This window comes from Podarcis filfolensis (genome assembly GCF_964270895.1).
Source record: "Podarcis filfolensis genome assembly, chromosome: 11".
In the NCBI taxonomy this organism is placed as follows: Eukaryota; Metazoa; Chordata; class Lepidosauria; order Squamata; family Lacertidae; genus Podarcis; species Podarcis filfolensis.
Window position 1 is genome coordinate 37,291,545 of NC_139613.1, and position 27,688 is coordinate 37,319,232.

Genomic DNA, 27,688 nt, shown 5'->3' on the forward strand with positions numbered 1-27,688 from the left:
CAAGGCAACAGAGAGGTGGAAACATACATGGGCTAAAGAAGGAATGAAAAGGGCATGTCAGTTGGATTGAAGCATTGTGGGTAGTCTCGTGTTTACCCTCTACAACTTTCTCAAACTGCTGCTTGGGAATTTTTTGAAAGTTTGGGTCAGGAGACTTTGGAAACAAGAACCGAGGATAAGACAAGGCTGAGAATGAGTGGTGGGGGGAGGTTGAGGGGGGCACTTTAAAGCAGCTAAATTAAGATGCCTTTCAATGGGATTCTAGCAGAAATAATTTCTGTTTTTACAAAACCACCCCTTTTGCACTTGCACGGGGTGCTTTTAAATTTGGAATAACTTTATTTGAGTTCTCTCTCCTTACCCTGAACTCTGTTGTCGTCTCTGAACTGGGACCGTGGAGCTGAAGTGGGGCACACTTTGCTTTCTTCCACAAGTTAGGAGCCACTGGGAGTTAGTACCTCCTGCCACCTAAGAAGATCATCACACATCAAGGGGATATGTGTGCAAGGGGAAGAAGTGTGCATGCACACGAAAGCTCATACCAAGAACTAACTTAGTTGGTCTTTAAGGTGCTACTGGAAGGAAAATTTTTTTTTTGTTTTGACACATCAAGGGGAAAGACTAGACTGGCTCCATCCATTATAGAACCTACAAGTGTCCCTATTTCCCAGGGGCAGTCCTGAATTTACAGAAGCCATCCTGGTTTCTGATTTGATCCAGGAATGTCCTGCTTTTCCTTAGGACGCCCCTATTTCATCGGAGAAATGTTGGAGGGTATGCTATTGGCCAGTGAAGAGGCAGTTGCAGGGAGTTTGCTTCCTCCTCCCAGGGCTCCCAGTTGCATGGGGAACCCTTTCCTATGCTTGTGGGAGAATGGGGGTGAGGGATGGAGGTTGTGCTGCAGCCTCTGGCATCAGCTGGCATTTCTGCTCCTCTCCTTCTTCAAAATAAACACATAACGGCCTCTGCACACTTGAGCTTGTCATTTTCCCAATTGTTAACGCTGCTGACACAACCCAGGCGAGGTTTCATCGCTTTGGACTCAGAGCGCTAAGGGTAGATTAGTCGTGTTTTGGCAGTCCATCCAGTACAGTCAGCAATGGTGTCCCTGAAAAAATACAGACACCTCCCTCCCTGCACTAGGAGTGGGAAGGTGCAAAACTCTGCATTCACAGTCCTATCACTGTGAACTGGTAGAAACCAGCATGGACTGGCGTTTTCGTAGAGGTTTTGGGAACAGAACAGATCCACAATGACAGCAATCCACCCCCCCCCGCCCTTATGACAGTTTCATCTGTTGAAATGATCTTCCGAAAACTGCAGTTTGGGGTGAGGAGAAAGAGAATATTTTCAGTGCTTCCTCTAATTGTCTCTTTGGTGATCTATCTGAGGTTTTATAATGAACAAGTTTTAGTGAACTGAATACATTTCTTGAAATGCAACCCCTGGGCACACTTGAAACGATTCTCTGCTTCAATCATACATGGGATGTTTGCATAACAGCAAGTAATTTGTTTTTTAAAAAAATAATAATAATAAAAATAACACTGCTCTTTGTTTTTCGGCAAAATTGCCTATAGATGGCTCCCCTTTCCCTCTGTTTCTGAGATCCATTGATCCCCCAAAATGTGTACATGCTATTTTTGCTTAGAGAAGCAGAGTCGTCCCCCCCTCCCCATTTAGGAAATAGCTTCCCCTTAGAAATGGAATTAGGGGTTTGTTGTCATGGCAACAAAGATTTCAGCACTTCTGTTTCCTACAACATATATCTCTCTGGGTTGCTGCAATTCTAGTGCTTATCAGTGTTTTATCCATTGTGAGTGAGCTTGGTGGTGCTGACATGTAGAACAAACTTCAAAGCAGTGACCTAGGATATTCTCTGAGGATCAGAGCAGCTGTCACTATATCCCAATTATATGGGGTTTTTTTTAGCATTGTGTCCAGTTCTTGAACAAAGTATCATTAAACTATCAAGCTTGCAGTTGTTGCTTTGAAAAGTGATCTCGATGTAAAAATGAACATAATACCTTTATGTACAGAAGTGGGTAGGGAAACTGATTGGCTAGAACAACCAGTAAATATTGATAAATAGCGACACAAAGCTTGCCTGGGGGGCGGAATAGGATAATGATGAAGACATGAGCAGCAAACTTCAAAGAATGCTGGGGGCCCACTTAAATCCTGTATTTGAAAATGTAGCAATTATATAGAGAACACAGCCATAATCCATGACTACTTTCTGTGGTGTCGTCGGAGTAGTGATTCCGAAACTGTGTAGGCCATTTGACATGGCAATTGTGTTTGCCATGGTTCCACGAGTGCTTCTGGCAGTGCTTCCGTGTGCATAATTTGTCAAAGGCACGTATTTGTCACAGGTCCCTCTGCACTGTACATTTAAAGCAACAACATACCACTTTAAATAGCCATGACTGCCCCACTGCAAAAATCCTGGGAACTGTAGTTTGTTCAGCATGCTGAGAGTTGCTTTTGTTGTTGTTGTTGTTTAGTCTTTTAGTCGTGTCCGACTCTTCGTGACCCCATGGACCAGAGCACGCCAGGCACTCCTGTCTTCCACTGCCTCCCGCAGTTTGGTCAAACTCATGTTGGTAGCTTTGAGAACACTATCCAACCATCTCGTCCTCTGTTGTCCCCTTCTCCTTGTGCCCTCCACCTTTCCCAACATCAGGGGCTTTTCCAGGGAGTCTTCTCTTCTCATGAGGTGGCCAAAGTATTGGAGCCTCAGCTTCACGATCTGCTAGGTAAAGGTAAAGGTACCCCTGCCCGTATGGGCCAGTCTTGCCAGACTCTAGGGTTGTGCGCTCATCTCACTCTAGAGGCCGGGAGCCAGCGCTGTCCGCAGACACTTCCGGGTCACGTGGCCAGCGTGACAAGCTGCATCTGGCGAGCCAGCGCAGCACACGGAAACGCCGTTTACCTTCCCGCTGGTAAGCGGTCCCTATTTATCTACTTGCACCTGAGGGTGCTTTCGAACTGCTAGGTTGGCAGGCGCTGGGAACGAACGACGGGAGCGCACCCCGCCGCGGGGATTCGAACCGCCCACCATGCGATTGGCAAGTCCTAGGCGCTGAGGTTTTACCCACAGCGCCACCCGCGTCACGATCTGCTAGGTGATCCTTAATCCTCTCACAGAGCTACAGTTCTCAATTCCCTGGGAAGAGGCATGGACTGTCCAACTATTTTGGGAATTGTAGCTAGGAGAGGGGAATAGCAGTGGCAGAACTTGGGGTCTCTAATTTCAGCGGCACCCTGTGAAAAACCAAAGTTTGGCTCTCCCTGCCTCTCACCTTCCATTCTATATCATAGCTGCAGCACCCCCAGCGGCCCCGCCCCAAAGGCTCCATGCCTGTGCAACCAAACCGGTCACATTCTTCTAAATTCATCTCTGGAAATAGGGTTCTCTGAGGAACTCTAAGCACCCTTAACTACTGTTCCCAGAATTCTTTGGGAGGGGAAGCCATAACAGTTTAAAGCAGCATGATACTGCTTAAATACATTCTGAAGATGGGGCTTTGTACACCAGGAGGTTTGTCAGGCGGCCCAGATGAGCGAGAGTTCTTTGCGGACAACTCTACAGCATATTTCATGCATTTGCCTTTCGTGCTTTAGATCTCTTGAAGGAAACACCAGTTTAACACTGGTGCAAGTGTGGCAAACAACCCAGTCGTTTTACAGGGTGTGTGAAAAGGTCGTCTTGAGGCAGACCTTAGCCAAGTGCCAAAATTTGACAGCAGAACCACAAGCTCTTTACAGACCCCGTGATGGTAGTGTGGAAGGATGATCCCACAGCTATCGTAGATGAGATTCCGTGTTGCCCAGCTTGCCTGCTTGCTAATAGTTGGGGAAAACCTAAACCAAACTGCAACCGAGCGTTTAGAGAAAAGCAAACTTCACTTGCAGAATCTTTAACCTATTTTTAGAGTTCAACGTATTAAATGTATGAAATAATATTATGTGATTCATCCTGAATCACATCATTCCAAAGCGCCCTGAAGTTCCATGGAGTAGCAGAGATTTGGATATATTTATCTTGTTTCATGTTGTCATGTTAGGGAATAGGCATTTCTTAAAGGCCAGAAAGTAGGCAAATTCTAGTATTTCCTGCTATTTCAACATGGCCTTTTTACTTCAGAAAAACATCAACCTCTATCCAGCATTTCTTTAGCTGTGCATACAACAATACAGTGGTACCTCGGGTTAAGAACTTAATTTGTTCTGGAGGCCTGTTCTTAATCTGAAACTGTTCTTAACCTGAAGCACCACTTTAGCTAATGGGGCCTCCCGCTGCTGCTGCGCTGTCGGCGCACGATTTCTGTTCTCATCCTGAAGCAAAGTTCTTAACCCAAGGTAATATTTCTGGGTTAGCGGAGTCTGTAACCTGAAGTTTATGTAACTTGAAGCGTATGTAACCCAAGGTACCTCTGTATCAAGGAGGGGAGGCTGTGTCTGCAACTACAGGACTCCAGATCACACTTTGTCGTATGGTTCTTTTTTCTGGGTGTTCCCTCCTCCCACATTGGTCACTTGCTCCATTCCATCCTCTTGAATGGAGAAGGGTTTTAACTTGTTGGTAGAACCCTTCCTTTGCATGCAGGAGGTCCCAGGTATAATCCTCTGCATCTCCAGGTAGAGAGCCACTGCCAGTCAGTTTAGACCAGAAGTGGGGAGGACCTTTGGCCATGTTTGCTGGGGCTGATGGGAGATGTAGTTCAGCAACATCTGGAAGACCAAAGGTAGACAATACTGAGTCAGATGTACCAGTGGTCTAAGTCAGTGCTCTGTGTTCCTATCTAAAGCCTATTTTCTTCCTAGGTCTGTACAGACTGACATTGTTTATATCAGGATAAACCAGAGGTAATGGCATATCATGGTTTATTGAGAATGAACATTGTGCCCATGCAGGCTGCCTGTTTTCACTTTGCCTAGTGTGAATACATACCCTCCAAGTGTCCCAATATTCCAGGGACAGTCCCAGAATTATGAAAGCCATCCTGGCTTTTGATTTGATCCTGGAGCATCCCTTTTCCCCTCACCAGCACCACTGTCAGTGAGCTTAGGGAAGAGGATGAGCTGGCGTTGTCCTGAGCATCCCATTGCCTCTCCATAGCAACCACTGCTGGCCAAGGGGACGCGGGTGGCGCTGTGCTCTAAACCACTGAGCCTCTTGGGCTTGCCAGTCAGAAGGTCGGCGGTTTGAATCCCTGCAACAGGGTAAGCTCCCATTGTTTGGTCCCAGCTCCTGCCAACCTAGCAGTTCGAAAGCACACTAGTGCAAGTAGATAAACAGATACCGCTGCGGTGGGAAAGTAAACGGTGTTTCCGTGCGTTCTGGTTTCCGCCACGGTGTTCCAATGCACCAGAAGTGGTTTAGTCATGCTGGCCACATGACCCGGAAAGCTATCTGTGGACAAACACCACCTCCCTTGGCCTGAAAGCGAGATGAGTGCTGCAACCCCATAGTTGCCTTTGACTGAACTTAACCGTCCAGGGGTCCTTTTACTGCCGACCTCCTCCTCCCTTGGGCACCTTGTAGCAGCTTCAGGAGCGTGGGCAAGGAGGAGGAGAGGCTGCTCCCACCAAGGTTGACATGCCAGCTCTAAGGGACAGGCAGAGGGCAGGGCTGTCCTGGGCAAGAAGAAAGGGGGAGCATCTCGATTTTTAAAAAAGTGCTTTGTGCACTCATGTCTAATCTTGCTCCTTTCTAAAATCTATTTATTGGTGTATGTTTTCCTTTTTGTACATCTACCAAATAATAAAATAAAATAAAATCGGGATTAAGTTGTTTTCTCAGGATGGCAAACAGTGTGTGTGTTGTGTCCTTTTGGAGTAAACGGGGGTGGCAATCGCCTTCTTGTGATAGGAAATGCTCTGCGGGCAGGTGAGATGACAAAAAATGGGGGTTGGGAGTGAGAAATGCCACTATTTTCTTCTGAGGAATGTTGGATGGTACGTGAACAGGAAATACAAAACAGGAAGCCGGTTAAGCTTCCTATGACATATAAATCCAGGATTGTGGTTGCAGTGGCGTAGCGTGGGTTGTCAGCACCCAGGGCAAGGCAAGTAATTTGCGCCCCCTAATCCGTGGATTTTAGCAGGGGGCAGAGAGCTGCGAGTGCGAGCGCGCCCCCCCCAGATGTTGCGCCCGGTGCGGCCGGCCCCCCCTGCACCCCCCACGCTACACCACTCCACTGCGTGGTTGTTTCTCCGTACAATCCAGGATGACTTACAAATCTGGAAGGAAGACACCAGGATCCCACATTCAGATGCTGTGAGAAGCCAAGATGTCCTGGTTTGTTTCTCCCCAACACACCAGGGAAAGAATGATGTGGGGGTGACTGGGCAGTGAACACCAACATGCTGTTTTTTCCAAATCAAACACGCTAAGCCAGCAACCGTGGCACCTTGTGACATGCAGTTGTGACCCCTAAGTTCTACGAGAACAGCTGGGATGCATCAGAATTATCTAACTTCAGCAGATACTGTTGTGGTGAGGAGGCCAACGGAGACAGGACTTAATGCAGAAGAACAGAGGCTTTGATATTTTTCAAGTTATTGCATTAAATCTTAATAAGAAAATGTTTAAAGGTTATATAGTGGGATGTTTTACAATGCCCTAGTGGTTGTGAGTTATACCTGTGCTTTTGCACTCATTGCATGAAACACTGGAAGGTGAAAGCAACTTTGCTTCTTAGCAGTCAGGTAGTCTATTTGCATCCAAGGTTATTATATGGGTTGTAAACAGCCATTTCCTTCATTCTAAAATGTGTTGCTGAGTGAGTTCCATCGTGCCCCATCGCTACACTGATTCAGGTGGTTGGCGAAGACCTGGCCTTTTAAAAAAAAGTGTCAAATTTAACAAAGAAACAACAAATAACAAAGATAGATTTTTTAAAAAAAGTTGGGGGGAACGACACCCCCCCGACAATACACACTATGAGTTCATTTGAGACTGTAATAGCCACAAGCTTTTCCTTCTAAAATTAAACATATAAATGAATATAAGCCCCCTAGATGTCCAAACAGGTATCCACACAGAATTGGTATTTATTAAAAATATATATGTTCAAATGCAGCAAGGGTGGTAAGGTCCTCAGACCATTGCATAATGGATGGTGGGTATTGATTCTTCCAGGCTCAAAGTGCAAGTCTCTTGTCAACCATAAGGGATTCCAGCATCCACTTTTGTTGTGCTGCTATTAATCCCCATACTGTAGAAATACAGTTCAAAAGTACACGAACATCTGGCAATACTGAAGATTTTGCTAGTACACAATTCATATGGGTAACAATTTCAGGCTAGGATGAATATATCTCCAGATACATCATATGCCTCAATGAGGCCTTTTTAGCATTAGACCTTCATCATATAATTATTAGACAGTGCCTTCCAGTACAAACATTGTGGACTCAAATTGAGACTGGTGGATCAGTATCTCATCCATCCATCCATTTATTTTATATACCACCCTTCATCCATGGATCACAGGTCAGTTTACAGTATAAAAACACAAAAATATTTAACATACAAACAAACAAAACGATACCCACCCCCACATTTCAACTCTAGAGAGATGTTCTGTGTAGATTCCAAAACCATTTCCCATTGTACAGCACATTCTAATTCCCTGTTCCAGAACTCTCTGAATAAGCAGCAGTCATGGTTTCAGCTTTATTAGGATATCCAATAATTCACTTAAATAATTCAGGAGATACTGAAGCACTCAAAGCAGGTGTTCCATAAACAAACGTCGTAATAGGCGTTGTCATTGACAATATTGCCATTCAGCACTCGCTGGTAAATGATATTTAAACCACAATATGGAAAATGGCAAAAAAAATTACATATGATCTAATGCATATATCCCACAATCATTCCTTCTACAAAAAGCTGCCTCCCTATCCTCAAATCTGGATTACCCCATAAAGTGAACTTTTTTTCTAGCATATGGGTTGAATTGTATTTGATCAGACAAGATACACTATGTCACTCTCGTGGCAAAAATTACAGGTGGTATAGGTACTTAAAAGCTAGTTATCCTGGGAAGGGTGTTTATGCAATCACCTCTAAATTACTATGCTGTGATATTAATAGAAGAAGGAACTTGCCCGTTGTTTGTGTTAAAAGATATGCCTTGTGGTATAAGCTAACATCTAGAAAATGAAATTCTTCTTCCTATACTGGTAGTTGCATTCTCTCTAGTGAGAAGTGAAACAGCGAGTTGTCCCACTGATCTTTGAAAAATATATTCACTACACTGAAATATCATCACACTACTTCAAATAGTTGGTGAAGAATCCCCCCCAGCAGTGTATATTTTGCTGGTTCCCTTCCATGTTAAGTTTATGCTGCTGGAATTTGTTCAACACTTTTCATATTGCTTGCCTCCAGACTGCCCATATTTTGCAGGAGGGATTCAGTTGCATAGGTTTGTGCAATTAAAGTGGATTAAAGTGGACTCTGATGCAACAAATCCACACAAAAACAACAACAACCCAGACTGACTTTTTGTAGTTAGGAAAGTGACAGGTAAATGTATGTATAACCACCATGTAAGCAAATCACAATGAACTCAGGATGAATGCTCATTGTCACATAATGTTTGTGAGAGCAAGCAAATCAGAGTGAATGCTCCATAAAACTGGACATTGTCTAACCTGCTCATAAGTGTGTTGCAAGCAAATCAAGACAAATCTTCAATAAACAGGAGGAGCACATTGTTACCTTATTAGGTTCAGTGTACATTAGTTTTTGTTTATAATGAATTATGTTTCGTTTCTTCTGTTTTTATTATTGTCTGTTTGGAGAAACAATTCAGATTATTTCTTTAAAATAATAATATTAATAATGGTGATGTGTTTTCTTCCAAATCAGTTTTTACCAATATGCAAAATTCTGCAGAGTCAATTGTTTCATCGGTTCACTAAGATTCCTTTAACCAAAATAAAAAATTCCTTCCAGTAGCACCTTAGAGACCAACAAACTTAGTTGGCCTCTAAGGTGCTACTGGAAGGAATTTTTTTACAGTGGAACCTCAGGTTAAGTACTTAATTCATTCCGGAGGTCCCTACTTAACCTTAAACTGTTCTTAACCCAAAGCACCACTTTAGCTAATAGGGCCTCCTGCTGCTGCCGTGCCACCGGAGCACAATTTCTGTTCTCATCCTGAAGCAAAGTTCTTAACCTGAAGCACTATTTCTGGGTTAGCGGAATCTGTAACCTCAGTGTATGTAACCTGTAAGTATTCGTTTAAACCAGTCCGAGTCTGCAACCCAGGCACCACTTAACTGGAGTAAGCCCCATTAAAGTCAACAAGACTTACTTCTTAGTAGACATGGTTAGGCTTGTACTGTGGTGTTTAGCTTCATCTCTGAACATCAGTTGACCTCCGCTTTTCTTTGTTTACTGTCATTGCCTATGCTTATAATCAGTTGCCTGTTCTAAGTTTAGAATACCTGTGCCTCATTAACTGCTCTGAGTGCTTCTTGCTCATCTAATGGTGCATGAAGAACGTTTCTCCCCATGACGGAGGTGAGAGAGCATCTTGGTCTTGTTAGAGGCTGAAGTAGGTTTACAGGCTGATGATGCTTCAGTTATAATTGTTTTTGGAGCAATTTGCCCTTTAGTTCTTCCTTCTCTGAAAATAGCGGGGGGGGGGGAGGGGAGCGGTGGGGAGAGAGAAAATACATTTTTTAAAAGGCTATAAAGAAAAACAAGTTGAGGGATGTGTCTTTTCTACTTTAATACTTTCCAATCTTTGGAACGTGAAAGCTGTATTATTATTATTATTATTATTTAAAATTTATAACCTGCCCTGTGAAAGCTGAATGATGATGATTTCAATTAACCCAATGCCTTTTTAACATGTGTTGGGGGGCATTATTGGATTGTTCTGTTTTTTATTATGTATTGTGTGTTTTTAATACTGCGATTTTACGTTGCAACCACCCTGAGACCTGCAGGTATAGGGGCATTATACAAATTTAATCAAAAATAGTAATAATTTATAACTTGCCTTTCCTTCCCAAGGAGCCCAAGGCAGCAAAATGTTTAACAACAAATATCATTTAAAAAATCATTCTATCAAACCCTTTGTTTTTGTGCCTCTTTTCTTGCAGCATGTGGATTCAAATCAGAATACCAAGTCATGATATTCACAGTTTTTGCACGCACACTTTACAGGTATAAATGAATGGAAAGAAGAGATGGAAAATGTCCTGCTGGTAAGCTAGTGCAGGGGAGCAGGGATTTGGCGAAACTTTATATAAAGACTGTAATTTAAAGACTGTAATCTGCTCCTGAACAACTTGTGACTTTACAGCCATGGAGCGTAGCTGACCAGGTGCTTGAAAACACTTGGATTTCTACCATTCAAGGCAGAGATGAAAAACAGGAAGTTTATCAAGCCCCTACTGAGCCAGCATGTATGGATTCAAATTGGGCAGGCGTGTTGTAAATCAAGTGTATTCCAGTGTGATGCAACAGTCAAGGAGTTTGTCCTACATTTGGAGGTGTTTGTTTGCCATGAATGAAAAATCGAGTCAAATAGGAACCATTCTATTCAGTTTCCATTGGTTCTGAAATAAGAAAGGGAAACTCTTTCGTCATTCACGTCTATAGTAAGTTTCGTATGAATGGCTGGACTTATCTTTCTGTGGTGGTAACGGCAGAGCTGATTTGGGGAAAATGTTGCTGGAGCTCATATTTTATTTTCTTAGAATGCCCCCTGATATCTGCATGTCTGGCTATCTGTGAAATCCAACGCATACTTTTCGATTTTCAGAAAACAAAAATAGGACACTGAATGTGGACAACGTCCCAAGTTAGGGGTGACACCGGCCTAAAGTGAGATGTTCCAGAAGTATGACATGACAGGAGAAGATACAATATGGTAGTTCGCAAACTAGAACAGTTACTTCCGGGTTTGCGGCGTTCGGGAGCCAAAACGTTCAAGAACTAAGCTGTTCGAAAACCAAGGTACAATTGTAGAGTTTTCTTGCTTCATTGGAAATGATGCACCTGGAATTGGAGTTCAGAAATGTGAAACAAAGAGTACAGAGGAAAGCATGTAGGGGCAGTTTTCGTGTCAGGGATGCCTCCACCTGAATTTTGGTGACAGGAGCAAAGGGTGTTGCATAACAGCTAGATATCTTTGTGTAAGAGTATCTCATAAAAAAAGGGACGCGAGTGGCACTGTGGGTTAAACCACAGAGCCTAGGACTTGCCGATCAGAAGGTCGGCGGTTCGAATCCCTGCGACGGGGTGAGCTCCCATTGCTCGGTCCCAGCTCCTGCCAACCTAGCAGTTCGAAAGCACATCAAAGTGCAAGTAGATAAATAGGTACCACTCCAGCGGGAAGGTAAATGGCATTTCCGTGTGCTTCTCTGGTTTCGCCAGAAGTGACTTAGTCATGCTGGCCACATGACCCGGAAGCTGTACGCCGGCTCCCTCGGCCAATAAAGCGAGATTAGCGCCACAACCCCAGAGTCAGCCATGACTGGACCTAATGGTCAGGGGTCCCTTTATCTCATAAAAAGGAAGGTGGGGAAAATGTGGCTCTCTAGATATTGTTGGATTTTAGCTCCCATCAGCCGTAACCAGCATGGCCCATGGCCAAAGGTGATAAGAGCTGTAGTCCAACAACATCTGGGAGCCATGGGTTCCCTACTCACATATTAAAACCGTTTTATTTAATGGCTTCTCACTGCAGGCTCCTGGAGTATTTTTATGGGGCTATAATAGCAATGGAATAAATAATGCATTCAGCTCATCAATAAAGCTACATATCAACCTAAGCAATTTGTAACATTGGGTATTTTTATTTATTTAAAATATTTGTATCTCCCCTACCAAGCAACAGCTCACAAGACAGCTTTGTAGAATGTCTCATGGTTGCCTGATGACAGCTATGTCTCCTGACTGCTAAACATAATGTGTGAATTATTTCTTACACTTAAAAAAGGCAGATTAAGAAATGTGGGGCTAGCTGGGTTCTATTTCTTTATGCAACTGATTCCACGAATGAGAGTTACACATTTTTGCAACATAATCTTTGCATTGCCACTTGAAAAAAAGAAGACAAGAGAATTAGGATCAGATTGTGTTACCTTAAGTTTGAGTGCTGCTTTGCAACAAGTTCTGCAAGTAAAAACCAAAGAAGCTGAAAGCACAAACCAATTCACTTAGGATTCAATTTCTGTTGCACAAAGTAAGATATCATTTGTAGCACAATGTGATGCATCTTCTGAGCTAACAGAAGGACCACAGGCCATTAAAAGCACATAAAATAGGTATTTCAGAGGGATCTCACTGTGTGCATTAAGTATGTTATTTAACACAATCCTGAAGGCTTCTACAATAAGGGCATTTACACAGGATGTGGTTGCCATGTTGAAGCCTCTTTAAATTGCCTCCTGCAGTAACGGGTTCTGTGTGGCAAGCTACCTGCATCCAAGCCCACCCAGGGATAGCTGTGGGCGGGATTCCTGCATTTCGGGGGGCTGGATCCCTTCCAACTCTGCAACTCTATGATTCCATGATTCTAATGAGTTGCCATGTGATATGGGGATCTGTCCCATATCTTACAGAAATGATTTGGTCTCAGAAACTACCTTCAGAATTTCTTCAGCAAGTGTTAATGTCAAATATAACTTGATATATTCTGAATATTCAAGTAGTCCGTGAATCATCAGTATTTGACACCAGGTGACATTTGATTTCAGTACTTGACAGCCTTTTATCATTGATTTCCAGTGATATTTAGCACTGGACTGTGGAACAGGTGGCATGCAATGATATTTAGTATGTGACAGCCCCAGACAGACAACATGCAATGGTGTGTGTGTGTGTGTCTCTGGACCCTATTGTTTTAGGACCAATCAGAATACTGCATTCTGAATCCTATTGTTCTAGGACCAATCAGACTGCTGCAATTTCGATCCTATTCAACTCAGTACATAACAGTAAACCACCAGAAGGGGGAGCCCCATCGATGCAGAGAAACTTGAGCTCCCCTACGTGTTCCCGACGGGGTCGTGTCATGGCCCTAGCCCCGCCCCAGGCTTCGGACAAGATCCACACCCCTAGATTCCTTTAACGAAATACCCTTAAACTTGGAGGGGCAGGTGATGGCCACACCTCCCCTTACCCATCAAAAGGTCAAACAATGTGTAACCGCAGAACCTCACAAAGCTGTGACGATTGCTACGAGGTAGGCGAAAACCAAATGGCCCGTGCCAATTTTGCCAAGTGGAAAAATTCCTACCAGGCCCCTCAGCGGCGACCAACCAAGGTCCATAGCAAGGCCAATGAAAACCTGCAAAAGGGAGGAAGGGTGGGAGATTCAGGAAGTGAGCCAAGAAGAAGCCCCCCGGCTAGCGCCCTCACTTAAATGGTCCTGGCCACGCCCCCACCAGCAGGCGGATTGGCTGGCTGTGTGCTGATGCGGCCAGGATCCCCAGGGCAACGCGGGACTTCATCCCCCGCCCCTGGGGGGAGTGGGTGGCTACCGCAACGCCTCCCCACTAGGAAGTGGAGCGGATTTCCTTATAGCTCTTACTTCATGAAGTAACTTTTAAAGTCCTTTTCAAATAATGCCCCGCAAAGCACCTGCATTTAGCTTCTGTTCATTTCTGTTCATTTTTGTTCATTTCATACAGAATTTGGAAAAATGGCAGGGGGTTGGACTAGATGACCCTTGGGTCCCTTCCAGGTCTACAATTCTAGGAAAGCTGCATTGATTTGGAACACCTAGCACTAAGCTGAGGCTTTTTAACAGAAAGAGGTTCCTCCCTAGGGCTTGTGCAATGAAACGATCATGAATTGTTGATCGAATCGGCCCCTTTACTTTAAATTATGCTGAGTGGTAGTGCGAAAATAAGAAAAACCTCAAATGACAAACAGCAGGCTACAAGGACTCAGCATCGCTTTTCATTTCTTTGCTTTTGTCAGTGTTTGTCAAAAAGCTTTAATGGTTTCCAAAACCATTTATTCCTTCCATTACTGGCTTTTTCAAAACCTCATAATATTTAAAACACTTACCGTAATTTCATTTCTTAAAAGAACATCATGCAGGTATATAATTAGCGTGGGATCAAACTGGATTTTTCCCCGCCTGTAAAATACAGCTGCAATCAGCTGAAATGCCAGCTAAGGCTGTAATCCTTGATGCATGTACCTCAGAGCAAGCTCCATCAAACTCAGAGGGCTTACTTCTGAAGACATAACAATAATTTTATTATTTGTACCCCACCCACCTGACTGAGTTGCCCCAGCCACTTGGGGGGTGGGCTTCCAACACATATAAAAGCATAACAAAACATCTAAGATTAAAAACATCCCTACATGGCCTTCAGACGTTTTCTAAAAATTGTGTAGCTACTGATCTCCTTGATATCTGATGGGAGAGTGTTCCACAGGGTGGGTGCCACTACTGAGAAGGCCCTCCATCTGGTTTCCTGTAGCTTCACTTCTTGCAGTGAGGGAACCACCAGAGCTGGACCTCAGTGTCCGGGCTGAATGATGGGGGGTGGGGTGGACTATAACTCCTATCAGCCCTGACCATTGGGCCATGCTGCCTGGGGCTGATGGGAGTTGGATTTCACCAACAGCTGAAAGTGCCCCATCCCCGATCTAGTCCTACCACACCAAGTCCCTGCTGCTGCTGATCATGCCTCTTTTCCTCTCCTGAGTTCCTCGCTGTGTACTTTCCTCCCCGCCTTTCCCTGCCATTCCGTCCTACGAGTGATTTGCACCATTTCAAGTTAAGATGTTGAGAGAAGAGCTCGGCAGGAAGGCGGATTGTTTCTAAGCTCTTCAAGGCCACTTTTCTTTTCACCTATCAAAAAGCGAGAGAGATTCCTTGAATAGCACGAAGCCTAGGGCACTGTTACGTTAAATGCATTTTAATGACATACAACAGACCTTGGCAAAGATGTTCCTTTAGAAATTCTCATTCTTCCCACCCTCTACCGCCCACCAACTACATTACAAACAGCCATCCCAATATTAACAAAGTTTGGGATGGCCAGAAAATGGCTTAAGATGTGCATTAGCCTGGATAAGGAGTTGGTTAGAGTATGACGCGGGTGGCGCTGTGGGTTAAACCACAGAGCCTAGGACTTGCAGATCAGAAGGTTGGCGGTTCGAATCCCTGCAACGGGGTGAGCTCCTGTTGCTCGGTCCCTGCTCCTGCCAACCTAGCAGTTCGAAAGCACGTCAAAGTGCAAGTAGATAAATAGGTACCGTAAACGGCGTTTCCGTGCACTGCTCTGGTTCGCCAGAAGCGGCTTCGTCATGCTGGCCACATGACCCGGAAGCTGGACACCGGCTCCCTCGGCCAACAATGCGAGATGAGCGCCGCAACCCCAGAGTCGGCCACGACTGGACCTAACGGTCAGGGGTCCCTTTACCTTTACCTAGAGTATGATGCTGATAATGCCAAGGTTGCAGGTTCGACAGCTGAATTGCAAGGACTAGATTATCCTTAGGGTCCCTTCCAACTCTACAGTTCTATGGTTGTATAAATAAACTCTAAGATATGCATTAAAAACAATAGAACTTACGAAGCTGCCTCTTACTGAGGAATCAGCAACATTAGTAGAGAAATAGTTTTAAATGCTTTATAACACCATTGACACCAGATGGCGCTGTAGAGTTCCGCCTTTCGCAAATGTGATTTCCCAATATGAGGTTTACAACGCGCTTTCCTGAAACACTTTTTTTTATGTGTCTAGATCTAGTCTGAGTCAGGGCGCTGGTCCATATAGCTCAATAGTGTCTATACTACAGCCCTACCAGACCCTCCCAGCCCTACCAGAAGATGCTGAAGAATTGAGCACGGGAATTTTTGCATCTCAGAGTGTGCAAGCAAATATTATACACTCACGTGTCTGCCAAATTTTATTTTTATTTATTTTAAAAAGCAAGCCACTTAGGGACTTCTTTAAAAACAATGGGCTGGTGCCAAACCCTTTCCCATTCATATCTTCCCCATTCCAAATGGCTCCAGGCTGTTTTCATCCCCGCTGTGGTGGGTTACAAAATGAACATCTGCATTTTGAACACTGTTGGGACGAAGTGTATGAAAGTTGTTTTAAGGACCATTTCGTGTGGGACGCTGTAGTCAGAGAAAGGGCTAACCACCATTTATGCAGCATTTCAGCTCCAAATCTCGCTCCCTTCCTGTGACTATTTAGTTGCAATCCTTACAATAATCTGGTAAACAGTGCTTTTTTTTCTGCGCCAGAGTGCAGTTCCAGCACCTCTCAGGTGAAGGCCATTGAGGGCTAGTGCTGCCCCAGCCCGCTTCTTATATATAAATACTTCTGAGAAGCCCAAAATGAATACAGTCATACCTTGGGTTACAGATGCTTTGGGTTGCGCACTGTGCCGAACCCAGAAGTACCAGAATGGGTTACTTCCGGGTTTCATCGCTTGCGCATGCGCAGAAGCCCTGAATCGCAACCCACATGTGGCACTGCGGGTTGCGAACGTGCTTCCCACATGGATCACATTTGCAACCCGAGCGTCCACTGTATTTCAAGTCAAAACAGAAGCTGGCCAGCATGTGTGAGTCTACACTTTTTTTTTAGATCTAGCTCCTAGCCACTCCTGGCCACAATTGGTCAAGCTATGAAATGGGGCCAATTCATATTTCCTTTTCTTCAGTCTATCTCCTGTGTACCAGCGGTGCACTTAAACTTGCCAGCTAGGCCTCTACCATTGCACACACTTGTGTTTGTGTGAGGGCCCTTAGATGGCTGCCATAGCCATCTGCCTGAATCTAAGACAATGAGGGAGGCAGCAGTGCATTTATTTGTCCTGCACCAGAACTAGGGGTGATCCCCAAACCGGACAGGGAGACAGCTTGCTGTACTTCTTAGCACCTCTGCAGGTGGCGAATGTGGCTGTTGTCAAACTGTCATCTGTTCAGGGCTGCCCTGAGGTGTCCGGCAACTTACTGTAACAACTTCATGGTGAGTTTTGGCACCTGTTTTTCTTAGGGGGAAAGCACTGCCTGTAAAGTACAGTGGCACCTCGGGTTAAGAACTTAATTCGTTCTGGAGGTCTGCTCTTAACCTGAAACTGTTCTTAACCTGAGGTACCACTTTAGCTAATGGGACCTCCTGCTGCTGCCGTGCCGCCGCCGTTCTCATCCTGAAGTAAATTTCTTAACCCAAGGTACTATTTCTGGGTTAGCGGAGTCTGTAACCTGAAGCGTCTGTAACCCGAGGTACCACTGTATTATAATCGCAAATGGCAAAACTGAGGCTGAAAGTGGTTTGCCTTAGGGCCAACTAGTAGGCATATGGCAGAAGTGAGATTTAAACCAGTGGCTTTCTGATTCACAGCATGCTATGCCACACCAGCTCCACAGATTCTAATCCAGAGACTTGTGCATAATGTGCAAAAAGTCCCTGACTTGCACTCAGTCTTAAACACATTACATAGCTTTTTCTCTCTCCAACCACTGCAATGAATGTGGGGTTGGAAAAAAAGAATGTAGAGAATAGCGCTTGGAGTTTTTGCTTTTTGGGTAGTTTTAAACATTTGTTTTCTAAATATCCTTGGGCCAGACCTAACACACAGAGTGAAAGAGAGCAGGAAAAATATTCAGCTATCATTAAAAAAACATGTAAAGCTACCAGTGTGATTTTTATTTTCTTCAGGCTTCAACACAAAGTCTAAACATTACCTGACAAAGAAAACAACTTTCGAAAATTTGCTAAACTCCACCTTGGCAACACTTTTCAACAGCAAAGGAATCTTGCTCTCACACTCCAAACAACATTCAAGGTAACTCAGATCTGGATCAAGCAAAGAATCAGCATTAATTTCATAGTAGCTTGTTCTGAGATCTCCAGCCTGATTTCCACATCAAAGAAGGTACACTCTTTTAGTTAGGTTTTGGATACTCTTCCAAACCAAGCCCTCAACTCTCTTGAGCTTTGCCCATCATTAATATTTACCCAAGTCATCATCCAGAAAAACTGGAGGCAACTATTAATTCCTTCATACTGACTTTAAAATGGAAGATCATGCTTGGGGACAGAACCATAGGCTGCCTCTGTTTCAAGAGGGGAAAAATAGCAAACCCTCGGAACCATTTTTTTTCATCCTGTTTGATGTGAAAACTTCCCTACAGATATTTCAGCACGGTTTCCTAAGTTATACGAGATGTGGAGATGTGGAAAATCAGCTGACCCAAACCTTGCTTAGCAAAATCAACATCTCTGAGATTATTAACATAATTTAATGTTTATATATATATTTTTTCTTGCAGAATATTATGATCTGAAGTAATTTCATCTGGAGCAGAGTTTTGTTGATTATTATTAATAACGGTCAAATGATTAAACAACAAAAGTTAACAAAATGGCTATATATTTGCTCGACTGTGTTGCAGGCAGAGAAACAGTGGTTTATGTGGAGTCACGGGTCATTTCCCTGTGTATATCAGGGGGTAAGAAGCCCTTGCCTGGCCTCTCTTCATGCTCAACATCTGTCAGGGAATGATCAGAAGATGAGGACTGGGGAATGCGTTCTATGGCAGACCAGCTTCTCTCCAATGGAGAGCTGGAGGGGCAAGTCGCCCCCACTTGTCCACAGCATGTTCAGAAGCACAGAGAGAGAGAGGAGCTGAACAGCTTAGGGAGGAGTTACCCAGTTATGAGATAATGACAACAGAACCAGAAGGGAGGGGGCAGCTAGTTGAGACGTCACTTGAGAGCATGGGGGACCCCTCCCTCACCACGGACTCGGAGGCCCGAACGTATGAGAGAGCAAAGGAGTCAGAGGGAGGGAGGACCTTCCCGTTGGCGCCCAAAATGCTGCAGAAGTAAGATTAGACTAGCCAACTGCCCTCCTTGCGGAGAGCTGTGTATCTGTGCTTGCAACATGATGCTGTAATAAACGGACCATAAATCTTATCAACTGCTTGTTAATTCGTATCTGTGAAATTGCCGAAGGGAGGGGAGGACTCTCCACGCCTGACAACATTGCTTCTGGATTCTTGGCTGTAATTCTGGGAAATCTCATGCCAGACTCCTGCTGACTTCGTTTGGACTACTGAGCTGATTGCCGGGGTCATTGATTGGAGTGGATGGCGATGTTTGCTTTAGCTTCAAATGGACTTTATTCATGATGATCACTAGTGATCGTTAAATATCTCATCACGGCACTCAGCCCTATCCATCAAGGCACTTGCTGTTGTAACGACTGCATAGAAATAAATTACTCTCTGCTTTATGTTGTCCTAGTGGAGTGGCCCAATATAAAAATATTTCAAAGGAGTGCCATAAATTAGCCCCAGTCCTCGAATTAAATACGGGAAGCCGAAGAGGACTCGTGGTGCTTCGCTCGCTCCAAATGGCAAGGGGGAGTGGAGCTCCTGATGCAAATTGCTGGAAAGAAACAAAGCCTGCCTTGTTGATGATGAAATGAGCATCTGTTGAATTGTCAGAGCATCAGTATAGTTTTACGAGAGTAGCTTTTATTCACAGTGCAGCTCAAATTCAGACTCAGCATGGGTCTGTGTTGCACAAGCCAGCCCCATTATGAAGTTCTGATTACACAAGGAAGGAGCATTAATGGTCGGCATCCTCTAAGGAAGTTTCTCTGGGCAAAATGACCATTGGGCGATACCCAATTAACTCTATCAGAGCTAGGATTTTGAGCTACCTGCAATGACTGCTCCCCGCATAAAAACGGGGGGCGCCCTTTGCATGGACGCGCGCAGCCCCTGGATCTGGAGCGGCTCCATCAGCATAGGCTTGGCTTCGCCTTCCCTCAGGTGGAATACCTGGAGGTCTCCGCCTACCTCAGTCAGCTGTCCAATCCCACCTGGGGGAAGCGTTGCCAAGGAGACCAGGCCAGGTAGGGTAGGAACTACCTGCCCACACAATAGAGGGAGGATCTTACCTGGGAATCCTCACTTGGCTCCAGAGCTTCTCCCACCCTACCCACCCTCAGTTAATGTCTTGTTTTGCTGGTTAACTTTTCTTCACAGGTTTGCAGGTTAACTTTTCTTCACAGGTATGCGGGCGCTGCTACGTCAAGGTCGCTGTTAAAGGGCCAGAAAGGAATTTGCCTGCATTGGCAGGTTTCGCCTTTCCCGTAGCAAAACGTCACAACTTTGGCGGTATCAGGCCTTGGGCAGAATCCTTTAGTCTATCTTCCTCTTTGCAGCGGCAATACCAGGGTTCCCCGTTAAAGGGGTTTCTGAAGGGAGGCTTTGACCGTACGCCGAAAGGTCGTCATTGCTCTCCCCTGCGGCAGCGGCGTAATGGGGGCGGCTATCTCTGCTTGAACATATGTTCTCCAGAGCCGGCCCACCCCCCCCCACTGGATAGCCCTGATGCTCCCTAGGTCCCCGGCTGGGGACTGGGGAGGGATAACGCCCAATGCCTGAGCCAAGGTCTACCCACATTTGAAATTTAATAAAGTTGTGGCCAATTTAATCCCATAGCACGTTGTCTTGAGTTGTTATTCTACATGACGGGGGGGGGGGCGTTCGGGATCTGGGGGACTCCACCTGTCCACACAACAGGATTTCCCACCTCTCCCCATGCACGGACCACACTCTCCCCCAATCTGCCCTGGAGGGTTGGGGAACCCCCAGAACAGATTTAAGGAGCATGTGGGATGGAGGCAGGGAAGACGCTCCATTGTGCAAGCGGAAATCCATGGATGGAACAAGTTAGTTGTATACGTCCCATTGAAGTGAATGTGGGGCTAGGTTTTGAGTGCTCCTCAGTGGTGCAGGGATGGCACTTTGCATATGCTCAGAGGCAGGATTAATTGTTTTTTCATTAGCAGGGGAAAGAGTTGATTGATGCCACTGTTGTAAATTAAGTTTCCCACGGATATGTCATCTGTTTCCTAAATGGTGCATGCTTGACTAAAATCTGCAGCTGAACAGAGCATTAGCAAGGCCATTTCAATGTTACATCCCTTTGTTTCCTTGCACATATTTTGTGTCCTTCCCATATTTGCCTATACAAGGAATGACTTTCTTTCTATACACATAAAGTGCCCTAAGCAAAAAACAAATCTAGAAGTGTATTGATGGTGTGTCTTTTTTTTTTTTTTGTCTAGTTAACCACTAGATTCCAGTGTCCTCTTCCTGTCACAGCACATGGGATATTTTGCTACCTTGAGAAACACTGGAATTTGGCTCAGGGTAGTAAAATGGCCCCCAAACTGGGTATGTAATTTTCTTTGTCTCTGTCCAAGAAGATTTAGTATGAGCAGTGCTATATTTCTAGAAAAAGAAGTGCCAGAATTCATCACAAACACCTCCCTTGTTCTCTTATAATGGCAATGGAGTCCATCTGAGAGGTGATGGAACTGAGTTCTGGTGAATTCCAGCTGAACAAAAGTCATGAGTATGAGAATATAGAAACATGAGCACAAGCACAAAGTAGTAATCAAGAACGAAATGCCTGGTAGCATGGAAACATTATCTCAAGGACCACAACCCTCCGCTGATGTGGGTGGGAGACTATGCTATAGCTCTGAAGAGGGTTAAGACTTAAGCTGTGTGTGTTGAATCTTGTATGTCAATCATGAGCACAAAAAAATCAGATTGGAATGACCCATTTATATGAGATATTGCTCCCATCTAGAAGTACCCTTGAAAACAAACCAAAATCCTCAGTTCACTATTTTATTATTATTTTTGTCAAATTTAACTATCAAAGCAGAGTTCTTCCACTCGAGGGCATGAAATTATTTGATTGTTCATCACAGAATATTCTTTCTTTTGCAGACATTACTGTTTCAGACCATCATCACTGACCTCGACGAATGGGGACAGATTGATCTTTTTATTCTGTAGAAACTGATGACACAGACTTTTGAAGTAGTTTTCCTGCACTTTCTGCCAGAGGAGCTGTGCCAAATATCAATCCTTAACTTGAAAGAAATCTTTTTTTTTATTTTCAAGTGAGATGAGTTTTTGTACGGCGATCAGTCAAATTCCAAATCACTGCAAAATGTGAACTCTGCTTGTTTCTATGAATATTAATGATGCTTCATTCTATGGGTTTCCTCCCCCCCCATTGTGTAACTCCAAAATGACATTTAAAATTGTTCATTAAAAAGAAAAATTGCTACATGAGGACTTGAGTTGCTTTTAGTGTAACATCACACCTTTGTGTATTGGCAAATCCATAAGAATCTCAAAAGCCCAACAGATCCTGTTCACTGATCCTTCTGGGAACTAATATATATATATCTAGAGAGAGAGAGTGCGCGCTATATAAGCCAAATAAGATGCTATAAACCAAACTACGTCAATTCACAGTTGTGCAGTGCTCCAAGAGGCCAAAACACTCACTGGTCAAATGGCTTTAAACTTTCATTACATTCATACACTAACACTTCGAGGCCTACACAGGAGTAAATCCTGTGGAAATCAATTGGCACTTTTGCCCTTGCATATAGGTAGAGATGGGAGATGCTATCAATTTCAGTTTCTTGTTTTTCCTAATCTTAAATCCAATTCTCCACATTTTTTTAAAAAACTAAAAAGGCCTTATGGAAATTCATCAGCATTTTAGCACAAATTTCTCCTAACGGCCACATTTTTGTATGCCATTTCCCCTAACATACACATTTTTGCAAAACATGTTTTCCCTAATATTTATATTTATCAAAAATACGCACATTTTAATGCACACTTTAACCTTAGTATATATGCCTGTATACACATGTCTACTTGGCTGGAGAACTGTGAATTTCAAAGAATAGGTTTTGGTTTGTATTTGGTCAAAAAATGCAAATTAGGTAGATTTGACTTGCAATGCAAACGGAATCAAATTTCTCCCTCAATCCCTCCATACAGAATCATACCCCAGAGCTGCAATCCTATGGACATATACTCTGGAGCAAGTTTTTCTGAACTCGAAAGGGATTTACATCCGTGTAAACATAAAGAGAACTGAAATGCATTCATGCTTTGGGCTTTTACTGTGTTTTCTGTAAATTATGTTGTGTATTTAACATGTTGGTCTTTTAAAAAAGTTGGATAATTGCCTACAGAGTGATTGAAATAAACAACAGTGAATAGGATTCACGTACTCCAAAAACTTTTAGCTATGAAATGTTCAGCTTATTTTGCCAATAAGGTGATATCTGTGCCCAGTGTACACTCATGTTTACTGTCCTGCATTTATTTAACCATTTGTCAATAAAGGAGGATCCTTGGCAACATCTGCCGTGTGCAGTGGATCAGCTGCAGATGTTTCCCCACACATTCAGAACTGCAAAGAAAAAAACACATTTGCATAACAGATTAGCTAGCTCCCATATAGCAGCAGTCCAGCTGCTTTCTCCCTGAATTGTCTCAAACCATCTGGTTGGCATTATCCCATACTCAGTGTGCCAACATATATTCCCTGAGTGTCAAATGCCACAGCATAAATATACTCTGGTACCTGTAAGAAATGAGGCTTCCCTAATGGGCACTATCACTGGCCCATGTGTGCTAAGAGGCTCAAGTGCCAGTATTGAATTGCGGCATGCAAAGATACTGACTCATACCATTTACACTCAGTGTCCACCTTTTGTTTCATCTTACAGTTTTCCCCCCATGTAAGTTCAGGCTGAAATAGAGTTGCTTTCCTTCTAATGCCTTTTCAAAATCTCACGATCTAATTCAGGGGTCGTCAAAATTGTTTAGCAGCGGGCCAGTCCACTGTCCCTCAGACCTTGTGGCGGGCCAGAGAAGCAGCACTGGGGGCTGAGTGGAAGAAGAGGCGAGGGGGGCAAGTAGTCCTCCTCCCCACCCCCACCCCCACCCCTAGCCCCAGCTGCTGCGCTTACCTTCCCAGGGGCTGCCACCACCGTCACCACCGCTGCTGCTTCTCGTAGGTAGGCAGAGTGAGCTTGTCTGCTCTGCTTTCTGGCTCACAGGAGCACCAGGGTGGCAGCGGCAACGGGAGGAAGAGGCTGAGCAGCAGTGGCTCTACCAATCAAACGCCGCGCCTGGTTTACCTCAGCGTGGTGTGGGGATATCTCTGCCAATCAAACACAACTGAGGTAAACCAGGCACGGCGTTTGAGTGGCAGAGCCACTGCCGCTTGGCTTCTTCCTCCCATCGCCATCTCTGGGAGTCTCGGCTTCGCAGCGCAGGCTGGATTTAAGACCCAGGTGGGCTTGAACCGGCCCGGGGGCCTCAGTTTGCCAACCCCTGATCTAATGCTTCATTTCTGCTGAATTAACTGCCAAGTTGCATGGGGTCCTTGGTGATATATTTGTGTGTGTGTGTGTGTGTGAGAGAGAGAGAGAGAGAGAGAGCATGAAAGAGAGAGACATATATAATAAAAATCTAAGGCTATTGTCACACTGCAGTCTGCTTGATCACAGACAGGTGCTGCTGCAAGAAATGGTGGATGGGTAGCCCAGGAGAGGCAAAAAGGACGGCTAGAATAGGACGCATCTGTCCCTCAGCAGCCCCCCTGCTCTGCCAGCTCCTCTGCCTACCAACCCAAAGGCTCTCTCTCCCCCCCACCCCCATCCCCTGCCACAATCCAGACCTGCTGTTGGCTGCCTTCCTGACCAGGAGCTCTCTCTCTCCCCCACCCCCATCCCCTGCCACAATCCAGACCTGCTGTTGGCTGCCTTCCTGACCAGGAGATCTGTTGCTGCCACCTCTGCCTCTGCAGTCACTTAGGATACAGGAGGTGCAGCGTGGCATTGAGGAAGGTGGCCATAGAACTTTTCCTCTTTACACTTGAACTGCCATTTCCCTTGAGATACTGGTTGCAGCATTTTCTGTATCCTTTCTGCATTTTTCTTCTTGGATCCAGTAGTTGTTGTTTCTGCTATAATTGGGAGGCTAGAATGCCCCACTGCACCTGATGAGAACCCTGGTCTCAAAGACAGTAACTGGTCACAACACTGTGTTAAGACAATAGCTACTGTGACTTATGATGACCTTATTTTTTATTTTATTTTATTTTGCTTGTACAGTCAGTCTCGAAATCAGGCTATAAATACAAGGATGGAGGGAAGGAATAGTTGCCTATTCTTTCTGTCTATTTCATTACGTAGCTGAGCTAGACAGTAAATAGGTGTCAACAGCAAATCGCAATAGGAAAAGGAGAATTTCATAACATAAAATAATGCATCAGCATTACTGCAGCACAAATGTTGTTTCTATCTAGGTAAATAACGACAGGAAAGTACCAGAATAAAATACTGCAGATATGGCTTCTTACTGCATCCATGATTGTTGTCTTAACATTTCCACGAACCGGATATGCAAAAAGGTGTCATGGGCAATGTTTGTTTTTGTTTTGTTTTTTTGTAAGCAGCTCAATACAGAGGAAAGCAATTACAAATTTTCTACTCACAACATAGCTAAAATTGACTACAATCCACTCACCTTTGCTTCTGCACAGTCCTCATGGAGTTGTGCCATAATGGTTTGGCCGATTGTTCTCTGTAAGTCAGTGGCCGCACAAAAGATTTATGCAGGGTGGCTACTTCAAACCAGACTATGTGGAAGCTGCCTCCCTTTTCTGCGATGCTTCTTAACGCCAGTTTTATATGGTACCCTAATATGCAATCCACGCTAGTGAGAACACACTACTTTTTGGACCTAGCAGTCTAACAATTTTTGTTTGGTTTAAAAATAACGGGTGAAAGGCTCTGATCTTTGGAGTTTCCTTTTCAGGAAAGTGCCAGGGTGGCAGAGATGTGACTCACCCCTGCCAGCCTGGTCTGTGTCCTGCTGCAGAGGCTGCCCAGCTCCTCCTTGAGATCAGGAGCAAACACGGAAAAATAAAAGCAGGGAAAAGAGCAAGGACAGCCGATGTAACCTATGATTAGGCGCTGCTCCTTGCTGTGCCCAATCTCCACACATTCTTTAGAGTGTGGTATCGAGGCATGCAGTGGATTTTCAAAATCTGTAATGTGTGAAATAGCCGCAGGTCCGTTGTTTGCAGGCGCTATAAGAAAGGAGAAAAAAACGTCGGCGATATGCACACTTTGTGTGTTTGGAAAAATAAGAGGCCTTCTAAGTCAGAGAATCATTAAGCGGATGCCCTCTTTGCTCCAAAAATGTGCCTCTCCAAATTGCTTCCATAAATTTTCTCACCGAGGCAGCGTGATATTTGATAATTATCCGCTGGTGTCATAAGGCATAATGACAAAAAGTGATAGCAGTTGGGAAGCCTTTTATACCGAGCCAGCAATTTTAACCATCTGCTGCATAATTGTAGGCTGAGGGTTATGGACAATGGACATATAAGATCATTAGCGCCGATGCCATCGAGGTGCAACAAAGGTCCTGTTGGCAAAAGGCCTAGCAAGAAAATGGTGTGGGTTGTTAATAGAATGGTAATGGAGACAAGGTGCAGCAATTATGTTATCGTGAGACAGTCTTAGTCGGTCCATGTTCTCTTCGAGCTTCCCTCCCCTCCCACTGTGATTGCTTGCAACACTGGCGGGAGTAAGGAAGCCATTGAGAGGAACACACGGGCCATTCCTACCATAATTATCAGCATAACTTTTAATGACACCCAATAAAAGATATACTGTGTAATGCACTGTCCATAAGACCCTTTTCATTAACCACCTGTGTGCAGGTAGCCTTCACAGAGAAGTGCTTTGCTTGCCTAAGGCTATCTAATGTGCTCTACAGTAGAATGCAACTTTGGACCTGCCTTCCACTTCTCAAACCAATGGTCTACACAGCATCACACCAACCTTATTGAAGCTCTGCAACCATTGGACAGTTGATTCCATTTCATTTCAAAAGAGCTTAGAGCAGGAGCCTTCCTACCACAATAGGAAAGTCCCCCCTTCCTGCTGTGACCAGATCCCCTCCACCATGGTGCCCCAAAGTGGAATGAAGAGGGTGGAGCAAAGAGAGACAAGACAAGTCTTGCACTGCTGGGGAAGGATCTAGGAGAGGAGGGGCCTTAGAGAGCTGTGGAAGGCGGGGACCTTCAGTCCTCACAACTGCCTCACTGGGGCAAGAAAAACTTAATCAATTATATGATAGCTCAGTTGGTTGTAGCATGGTGCAGGTAACACCAAGGTTGCAGGTTCGATACCTGTATGGGATAGCTGCATATTCCTGCATTGAATGGGGTTGGGCTAGATTATCCTCACGGCCCCTTCCAACTCTACAATTCTATAATTCTATGATCCTAGTACAGATCTCCAACAATTCCTCTGCAACCGCCAGAACTGAGTTACACTCGCATCGCTCAGAATGAATTTGGCCTGGAGGTTTTCCCCAGGATAATACTAAACATGTGGTATTGCTTGAATATAGAGAAGAGAAATCTGGGGCCCTTTTTTTGCAGAATGAACACAGAGAAAGAAAAATCTATTTGAGATTTGCTGTAGGGCTGCATCAGGCTGACGCGTCTGAGCACCCCCCTTATTTAATTGGGTAAGCCTGAGCTTAGGATCTGCCTTCTCTTTGCTGCAACTTCAGAAAGCGAAGGCATTTGGCAATTTAAGCCACAGCTCATGAAATAGATTTACAAAGAGTCAACAGTCACCTTTGACAGGATTACAGTGCAGGAGTTATTTGTGCTGTTTATAATGTTAAAAGATCAAACTCTACCCAATGCGCGAAGCAGAAGGATAAATACCCCCTTGTACAGACCTGACTGCACAGGACAAGCCAACCTTGTCAAAATTCAGCATTAT

At 44.5% G+C, this 27,688-nt stretch overlaps 1 long non-coding RNA gene across 1 annotated transcript; it reads left to right on the forward strand.

Annotated features, from left to right (window-relative positions):
• Positions 1-1,159: 1,159 nt before the first annotated feature.
• Positions 1,160-17,806, forward strand: LOC310745124. Its single transcript, XR_014539961.1, has 3 exons — positions 1,160-1,329; positions 10,135-10,239; positions 17,686-17,806. It is a non-coding gene; the product is annotated as an uncharacterized lncRNA (long non-coding RNA).
• Positions 17,807-27,688: the final 9,882 nt, after the last annotated feature.